We start from the raw sequence: 10,295 nt of genomic DNA, 5'->3' as shown, positions 1-10,295 counted from the left end.
AGGCACATTCACCACAATGTTCGTTGCAGCACTATTTACAATAGCCAGGTAATGGAAACAACCTAAATGCCCACAGACAGATGAATGGATAAAGATGTGGTACATATATGAAATGGAATATTACTCGGCCATAAAAAGGAATGAAACTGGGTCATTTGTAGAGACATCGATGGATCGAGAGACTGTCATACAGAATGAAGTAAGTCAGAAAGCGGAAAACAAATATTGTATATTAACGCATATATGTGGAGCCTAAAAATGTTACAGATGAACTGGTTTGCAGGGAAGAAATAGAGACACAGAGGTAGAGAACAAACGTATGGACACCAAGTGTGGGAAGCCATGGGGTGGTGGTGGTGGGATGAGTTGGGAGTTTGGGATTGAACTGTATACATGTATATGCATAAAATACATAACTAATAATAACGTGCTGTATAAAAAAATAAATAAAATTAAATTTCAAAATTTTAAAAAATAAAATTTAAAAATAAAACAGAAAAAAGTTCTTCCCGTCACACAGATGTATTTCTAGGAATGAATTATTTCCATGCTTATATCTATAAATACATAAAAGAGGAATAAAATCTAACTTGAACCATAAAAGAAAAAAAAAATCCTGAACCCACGAGTTATACAGAGGAAAACCCTATCAGGGCACTTGCTCCAGTGGTAAACAATTCTGAAATAGGTCAGAGGTGGGGAATCATCTCCCATACAGCCAGCAACCCACCCGCCACGCAAGGAGCATCCTCATTGCAAAGGTGGGGGACCGTGCCGAGGCATCTGTGAGTAAAGGTGAGCTGAGCCCTAGGCCAGCTGATGCTGAACTGTTCCCACCCTTTCCAGGTAAAACACCTGAATATGTACAAGGGCTTGAAAGCCTAGAGGAAGGACCGTGGAGCCACACCAGCGACAGCACGCAGGCCAACTTGGTGCCTGCAGGGCAGCCAGGGTGGTCCTGGCCCCGGGTGCTCTTCCAGAAGCTTTCCATTGCCCTGTCTGAGATACCCCTCCTGTCCCGGCCCCCACTGCTTTTTTTCCTTTCTCACCTCTGTCCGGAGAGAAATTCCAGCGGAAGGTATGGGTGACACAACCTCTTCTTTACAGGCGGCAGCCGGGCAACTCCTGCAGAAAGGCCAGCAGAACCCCACTCACACCGGGCCACCCACAAAGCTGTGGCCCCTCACTCCCTCCCACCAGCACAGCCCCGAGACTGTTGACGGGGCAGAGAATATGGTGTCAGGCACAGCTTCAGGGGCTATTGCTGCCTGGAGCGCTGTGTATATTGACCTCAACGAGGCACACCTGGGGAGGGCGGGCCGGCAGGGTAAGGCTGCCCAGGTCAGCTAATCCACAACCCTCAGGGAATCACATTGTTGAAAATGGACCCCGCTAAGGCAGAAGAGAAGCCAAGGGAGAAAAGGACACAATGCCATTTGCAGCACCGTAGATGAGTCTAGAAGTAATCACGTGACTTGTAGTAAGTCAGAAAGTGAAAGACACATATCCTATCATATCACTTATAGGTGTTACCTAAAAATGGATACCAGGGCAGATATTTCCACGGAGAAGGGCAATCACAGATTCATTAAACAAACTTATGGTTCACCAATGGAAAGGTGTGAGGATTGGTTTCATTACGATATCAGGGTTAACAGACATCTACAAACACAGGTGACATATATAATCACCAAAGACCTACAGAATACCAAGAGAGGACTACTCAACATTCTGTCATAACGTACATGGGAAAAGGATCCCAGGAAGAACAGACATCTGTATATGTGTAAAAGAACCACATCTTCCACACCTACAACAAGCCAAACATTGTAATCAAACTTGCTGTAATAAAAAATAAAAAATTAAATTAAAAACACGAACAAGAAGTAGTGAGACAAACGTGAGGGGCTTTCTCCTGGCACATTCCATTCTAAACTCCAATCTAGAACACCACTTCCACTGAGGCTCTCTTGCCCTAGTAACCAGATTTGGTAAGGGTGAACTGCTGCCACCTTGTGTCCGTTTCACACAACAGCAGCTTTAATCCCAACGCTAATGGTCAGTTGATATTCAAAATCATTGCAGGCCTGTGAATGACACCTGCCCTGAAAACAAATCCTGGGGTCACATATCGACCAAAAAATTCAAAGGACGTCCATATTTCAAAACGTCCATTTCAAAAGGCATATTTTACGCACATTAGTGTTCTGCTTCTTTTCCTTTCTTTCCTTTTTTGTTAAAAAACACGGGAATGGAAAAAGGCATCCCTCAGAATGGGCGAAAATCGTTGCAGACGAATCAATGGACAGAGGTTTAATCTCCAATATATATAAACAGCTCTTGCAGCTTAATATTAAAAAAACAAACAACCCAAAATAAATGGGCAGAAGATCTAAAGAGACGTTTCTTCAAAGGAGACACAGAGATGGCCAAGACGCACATGAAAAGCTCCTCAACAGCACTAATTATTAGAGAAATGCAAATCAAAACTACAATGAGATATCACCTCACACCTGTTAGAATCGGCATCATCAGAAAATCTACAAACAACCAATTCTGGGGAGGGTGTGGACAAAAGGAGCCCTCTTCCACTATTGGTGGGAATGTAAATTGATACAGTCACTATGGAGAACAGTATGGAGTTTCCTTAAAAAACCTAGAAATAGAATTACCATCTGATCCAGCAATCCCACTTGTGGGCATATACCCAGAGAAAACCGTATTTCAAAAAGGCACATTCACCACAATGTTCGTTGCAGCACTATTTACAATAGCCAGGTAATGGAAACAACCTAAATGCCCACAGACAGATGAATGGATAAAGATGTGGTACATATATGAAATGGAATATTACTCGGCCATAAAAAGGAATGAAACTGGGTCATTTGTAGAGACATCGATGGATCGAGAGACTGTCATACAGAATGAAGTAAGTCAGAAAGCGGAAAACAAATATTGTATATTAACGCATATATGTGGAGCCTAAAAATGTTACAGATGAACTGGTTTGCAGGGAAGAAATAGAGACACAGAGGTAGAGAACAAACGTATGGACACCAAGTGTGGGAAGCCATGGGGTGGTGGTGGTGGGATGAGTTGGGAGTTTGGGATTGAACTGTATACATGTATATGCATAAAATACATAACTAATAATAACGTGCTGTATAAAAAAATAAATAAAATTAAATTTCAAAATTTTAAAAAATAAAATTTAAAAATAAAACAGAAAAAAGTTCTTCCCGTCACACAGATGTATTTCTAGGAATGAATTATTTCCATGCTTATATCTATAAATACATAAAAGAGGAATAAAATCTAACTTGAACCATAAAAGAAAAAAAAAATCCTGAACCCACGAGTTATACAGAGGAAAACCCTATCAGGGCACTTGCTCCAGTGGTAAACAATTCTGAAATAGGTCAGAGGTGGGGAATCATCTCCCATACAGCCAGCAACCCACCCGCCACGCAAGGAGCATCCTCATTGCAAAGGTGGGGGACCGTGCCGAGGCATCTGTGAGTAAAGGTGAGCTGAGCCCTAGGCCAGCTGATGCTGAACTGTTCCCACCCTTTCCAGGTAAAACACCTGAATATGTACAAGGGCTTGAAAGCCTAGAGGAAGGACCGTGGAGCCACACCAGCGACAGCACGCAGGCCAACTTGGTGCCTGCAGGGCAGCCAGGGTGGTCCTGGCCCCGGGTGCTCTTCCAGAAGCTTTCCATTGCCCTGTCTGAGATACCCCTCCTGTCCCGGCCCCCACTGCTTTTTTTCCTTTCTCACCTCTGTCCGGAGAGAAATTCCAGCGGAAGGTATGGGTGACACAACCTCTTCTTTACAGGCGGCAGCCGGGCAACTCCTGCAGAAAGGCCAGCAGAACCCCACTCACACCGGGCCACCCACAAAGCTGTGGCCCCTCACTCCCTCCCACCAGCACAGCCCCGAGACTGTTGACGGGGCAGAGAATATGGTGTCAGGCACAGCTTCAGGGGCTATTGCTGCCTGGAGCGCTGTGTATATTGACCTCAACGAGGCACACCTGGGGAGGGCGGGCCGGCAGGGTAAGGCTGCCCAGGTCAGCTAATCCACAACCCTCAGGGAATCACATTGTTGAAAATGGACCCCGCTAAGGCAGAAGAGAAGCCAAGGGAGAAAAGGACACAATGCCATTTGCAGCACCGTAGATGAGTCTAGAAGTAATCACGTGACTTGTAGTAAGTCAGAAAGTGAAAGACACATATCCTATCATATCACTTATAGGTGTTACCTAAAAATGGATACCAGGGCAGATATTTCCACGGAGAAGGGCAATCACAGATTCATTAAACAAACTTATGGTTCACCAATGGAAAGGTGTGAGGATTGGTTTCATTACGATATCAGGGTTAACAGACATCTACAAACACAGGTGACATATATAATCACCAAAGACCTACAGAATACCAAGAGAGGACTACTCAACATTCTGTCATAACGTACATGGGAAAAGGATCCCAGGAAGAACAGACATCTGTATATGTGTAAAAGAACCACATCTTCCACACCTACAACAAGCCAAACATTGTAATCAAACTTGCTGTAATAAAAAATAAAAAATTAAATTAAAAACACGAACAAGAAGTAGTGAGACAAACGTGAGGGGCTTTCTCCTGGCACATTCCATTCTAAACTCCAATCTAGAACACCACTTCCACTGAGGCTCTCTTGCCCTAGTAACCAGATTTGGTAAGGGTGAACTGCTGCCACCTTGTGTCCGTTTCACACAACAGCAGCTTTAATCCCAACGCTAATGGTCAGTTGATATTCAAAATCATTGCAGGCCTGTGAATGACACCTGCCCTGAAAACAAATCCTGGGGTCACATATCGACCAAAAAATTCAAAGGACGTCCATATTTCAAAACGTCCATTTCAAAAGGCATATTTTACGCACATTAGTGTTCTGCTTCTTTTCCTTTCTTTCCTTTTTTGTTAAAAAACACGGGAATGGAAAAAGGCATCCCTCAGAATGGGCGAAAATCATTGCAGACGAATCAATGGACAGAGGTTTAATCTCCAATATATATAAACAGCTCATGCAGCTTAATATTAAAAAAAACAAAAAACCCAAAATAAATGGGCAGAAGATCTAAAGAGACGTTTCTTCAAAGGAGACACAGAGATGGCCAAGACGCACATGAAAAGCTGCTCAACAGCACTAATTATTAGAGAAATGCAAATCAAAACTACAATGAGGTATGACCTCACACCTGTTAGAATCGGCATCATCAGAATATCTACAAACAACCAATTCTGGGGAGGGTGTGGACAAAAGGAGCCCTCTTCCACTATTGGTGGGAATGTAAATTGATACAGTCACTATGGAGAACAGTATGGAGTTTCCTTAAAAAATCTAGAAATAGAATTACCATCTGATCCAGCAATCCCACTTCTGGGCATATACCCAGAGAAAACCGTATTTCAAAAAGGCGCATTCACCACAATGTTCGTTGCAGCACTATTTACAATAGCCAGGTAATGGAAGCAACCTAAATGCCCACAGACAGATGAATGGATAAAGATGTGGTACATATATAAAATGGAATATTACTCGGCCATAAAAAGGAATGAAACTGGGTCATTTGTAGAGACATCGATGGATCGAGAGACTGTCATACAGAATGAAGTAAGTCAGAAAGAGGAAAACAAATATTGTATATTAACGCATATATGTGGAGCCTAAAAATGGTACAGATGTACTGGTTTGCAGGGAAGAAATAGAGACACAGAGGTAGAGAACAAACGTATGGACACCAAGTGTGGGAAGCCATGGGGTGGTGGTGGTGGGATGAGTTGGGAGTTTGGGATTGACCTGTATACATGTATATGCATAAAATACATAACTAATAATAACGTGCTGTATAAAAAAAATAAATAAAATTAAATTTCAAAATTTTAAAAAATAAAATTTAAAAATAAAACAGAAAAAAGTTCTTCCCGTCACACAGATGTATTTCTAGGAATGAATTATTTCCATGCTTATATCTATAAATACATAAAAGAGGAATAAAATCTAACTTGAACCATAAAAGAAAAAAAAATCCTGAACCCACGAGTTATACAGAGGAAAACCCTATCAGGGCACTTGCTCCAGTGGTAAACAATTCTGAAATAGGTCAGAGGTGGGGAATCATCTCCCATACAGCCAGCAACCCACCCGCCACGCAAGGAGCGTCCTCATTGCAAAGGTGGGGGACCGTGCCGAGGCATCTGTGAGTAAAGGTGAGCTGAGCCCTAGGCCAGCTGATGCTGAACTGTTCCCACCCTTTCCAGGTAAAACACCTGAATATGTACAAGGGCTTGAAAGCCTAGAGGAAGGACCGTGGAGCCACACCAGCGACAGCACGCAGGCCAACTTGGTGCCTGCAGGGCAGCCAGGGTGGTCCTGGCCCCGGGTGCTCTTCCAGAAGCTTTCCATTGCCCTGTCTGAGATACCCCTCCTGTCCCGGCCCCCACTGCTTTTTTTCCTTTCTCACCTCTGTCCGGAGAGAAATTCCAGCGGAAGGTATGGGTGACACAACCTCTTCTTTACAGGCGGCAGCCTGGCAACTGCTGTAGAAAGGCCAGCAGAACCCCACTCACACCGGGCCACCCACAAAGCTGTGGCCCCTCACTCCCTCCCACCAGCACAGCCCCGAGACTGTTGACGGGGCAGAGAATATGGAGTCAGGCACAGCTTCAGGGGCTATTGCTGCCTGGAGCGCTGTTTATATTGACCTCAACGAGGCACACCTGGGGAGGGCGGGCCGGCAGGGTAAGGCTGCCCAGGTCAGCTAATCCACAACCCTCAGGGAATCACATTGTTGAAAATGGACCCAGCTAAGGCAGAAGAGAAGCCAAGGGAAAAAAGGACACAATGCCATTTGCAGCACCGTAGATGAGTCTAGAAGTAATCACGTGACTTTTAGTAAGTCAGAAAGTGAAAGACACATATCCTATCATATCACTTATAGGTGTTACCTAAAAATGGATACCAGGGCAGATATTTCCACGGAGAAGGGCAATCACAGATTCATTAAACAAACTTATGGTTCACCAATGGAAAGGTGTGAGGATTGGTTTCATTACGATATCAGGGTTAACAGACATCTACAAACACAGGTGACATATATAATCACCAAAGACCTACAGAATACCAAGAGAGGACTACTCAACATTCTGTCATAACGTACATGGGAAAAGGATCCCAGGAAGAACAGACATCTGTATATGTGTAAAAGAACCACATCTTCCACACCTACAACAAGCCAAACATTGTAATCAAACTTGCTGTAATAAAAAATAAAAAATTAAATTAAAAACACGAACAAGAAGTAGTGAGACAAACGTGAGGGGCTTTCTCCTGGCACATTCCATTCTAAACTCCAATCTAGAACACCACTTCCACTGAGGCTCTCTTGCCCTAGTAACCAGATTTGGTAAGGGTGAACTGCTGCCACCTTGTGTCCGGTTCACACAACAGCAGCTTTAATCCCAACGCTAATGGTCAGTTGATATTCAAAATCATTGCAGGCCTGTGAATGACACCTGCCCTGAAAACAAATCCTGGGGTCACATATCGACCAAAAAATTCAAAGGACGTCCATATTTCAAAACGTCCATTTCAAAAGGCATATTTTACGCACATTAGTGTTCTGCTTCTTTTCCTTTCTTTCCTTTTTTTGTTAAAAAACACGGGAATGGAAAAAGGCATCCCTCAGAATGGGCGAAAATCGTTGCAGACGAATCAATGGACAGAGGTTTAATCTCCAATATATATAAACAGCTCTTGCAGCTTAATATTAAAAAAACAAACAACCCAAAATAAATGGGCAGAAGATCTAAAGAGACGTTTCTTCAAAGGAGACACAGAGATGGCCAAGACGCACATGAAAAGCTCCTCAACAGCACTAATTATTAGAGAAATGCAAATCAAAACTACAATGAGATATCACCTCACACCTGTTAGAATCGGCATCATCAGAAAATCTACAAACAACCAATTCTGGGGAGGGTGTGGACAAAAGGAGCCCTCTTCCACTATTGGTGGGAATGTAAATTGATACAGTCACTATGGAGAACAGTATGGAGTTTCCTTAAAAAACCTAGAAATAGAATTACCATCTGATCCAGCAATCCCACTTGTGGGCATATACCCAGAGAAAACCGTATTTCAAAAAGGCACATTCACCACAATGTTCGTTGCAGCACTATTTACAATAGCCAGGTAAAGGAAACAACCTAAATGCCCACAGACAGATGAATGGATAAAGATGTGGTACATATATGAAATGGAATATTACTCGGCCATAAAAAGGAATGAAACTGGGTCATTTGTAGAGACATCGATGGATCGAGAGACTGTCATACAGAATGAAGTAAGTCAGAAAGAGGAAAACAAATATTGTATATTAACGCATATATGTGGAGCCTAAAAATGTTACAGATGAACTGGTTTGCAGGGAAGAAATAGAGACACAGAGGTAGAGAACAAACGTATGGACACCAAGTGTGGGAAGCCATGGGGTGGTGGTGGTGGGATGAGTTGGGAGTTTGGGATTGACCTGTATACATGTATATGCATAAAATACAAAACTAATAATAACGTGCTGTATAAAAAAAATAAATAAAATTAAATTTCAAAATTTAAAAAAATAAAATTTAAAAATAAAACAGAAAAAAGTTCTTCCCGTCACACAGATGTATTTCTAGGAATGAATTATTTCCATGCTTATATCTATAAATACATAAAAGAGGAATAAAATCTAACTTGAACCATAAAAGAAAAAAAAATCCTGAACCCACGAGTTATACAGAGGAAAACCCTATCAGGGCACTTGCTCCAGTGGTAAACAATTCTGAAATAGGTCAGAGGTGGGGAATCATCTCCCATACAGCCAGCAACCCACCCGCCACGCAAGGAGCGTCCTCATTGCAAAGGTGGGGGACCGTGCCGAGGCATCTGTGAGTAAAGGTGAGCTGAGCCCTAGGCCAGCTGCTGCTGAACTGTTCCCACCCTTTCCAGGTAAAACACCTGAATATGTACAAGGGCTTGAAAGCCTAGAGGAAGGACCGTGGAGCCACAGCAGCGACAGCACGCAGGCCACCTTGGTGCCTGCAGGGCAGCCAGGGTGGTCCTGGCCCCGGGTGCTCTTCCAGAAGCTTTCCATTGCCCTGTCTGAGATACCCCTCCTGTCCCGGCCCCCACTGCTTTTTTTCCTTTCTCTCCTCTGTCCGGAGAGAAATTCCAGCGGAAGGTATGGGTGACACAACCTCTTCTTTACAGGCGGCAGCCTGGCAACTCCTGCAGAAAGGCCAGCAGAACCCCACTCACACTGGGCCACCCACAAAGCTGTGGCCCCTCACTCCCTCCCACCAGCACAGCCCCGAGACTGCTGACGGGGCAGAGAATATGGAGTCAGGCACAGCTTCAGGGGCTATTGCTGCCTGGAGCGCTGTTTATATTGACCTCAACGAGGCACACCTGGGGAGGGCGGGCCGGCAGGGTAAGGCTGCCCAGGTCAGCTAATCCACAACCCTCAGGGAATCACATTGTTGAAAATGGACCCCGCTAAGGCAGAACAGAAGCCAAGGGAAAAAAGGACACAATGCCATTTGCAGCACCGTAGATGAGTCTAGAAGTAATCACGTGACTTGTAGTAAGTCAGAAAGTGAAAGACACATATCCTATCATATCACTTATAGGTGTTACCTAAAAATGGATACCAGGGCAGATATTTCCACGGAGAAGGGCAATCACAGATTCATTAAACAAACTTATGGTTCACCAATGGAAAGGTGTGAGGATTGGTTTCATTACGATATCGGGGTTAACAGACATCTACAAACACAGGTGACATATATAATCACCAAAGACCTACAGAATACCAAGAGGAGACTACTCAACATTCTGTCATAACGTACATGGGAAAAGGATCCCAGGAAGAACAGACATCTGTATATGTGTAAAAGAACCACATCTTCCACACCTACAACAAGCCAAACATTGTAATCAAACTTGCTGTAATAAAAAATAAAAAATTAAATTAAAAACACGAACAAGAAGTAGTGAGACAAACGTGAGGGGCTTTCTCCTGGCACATTCCATTCTAAACTCCAATCTAGAACACCACTTCCACTGAGGCTCTCTTGCCCTAGTAACCAGATTTGGTAAGGGTGAACTGCTGCCACCTTGTGGCCGTTTCACACAACAGCAGCTTTAATCCCAACGCTAATGGTCAGTTGATATTCAAAATCATTGCAGGCCTGTGAATGACACCTG

This window comes from Mesoplodon mirus, assembly GCF_964341445.2.
Source record: "Mesoplodon mirus genome assembly, chromosome: 10".
NCBI lineage: Eukaryota > Metazoa > Chordata > Mammalia > Artiodactyla > Ziphiidae > Mesoplodon > Mesoplodon mirus.
This window is presented reverse-complemented; position numbering follows the sequence as displayed.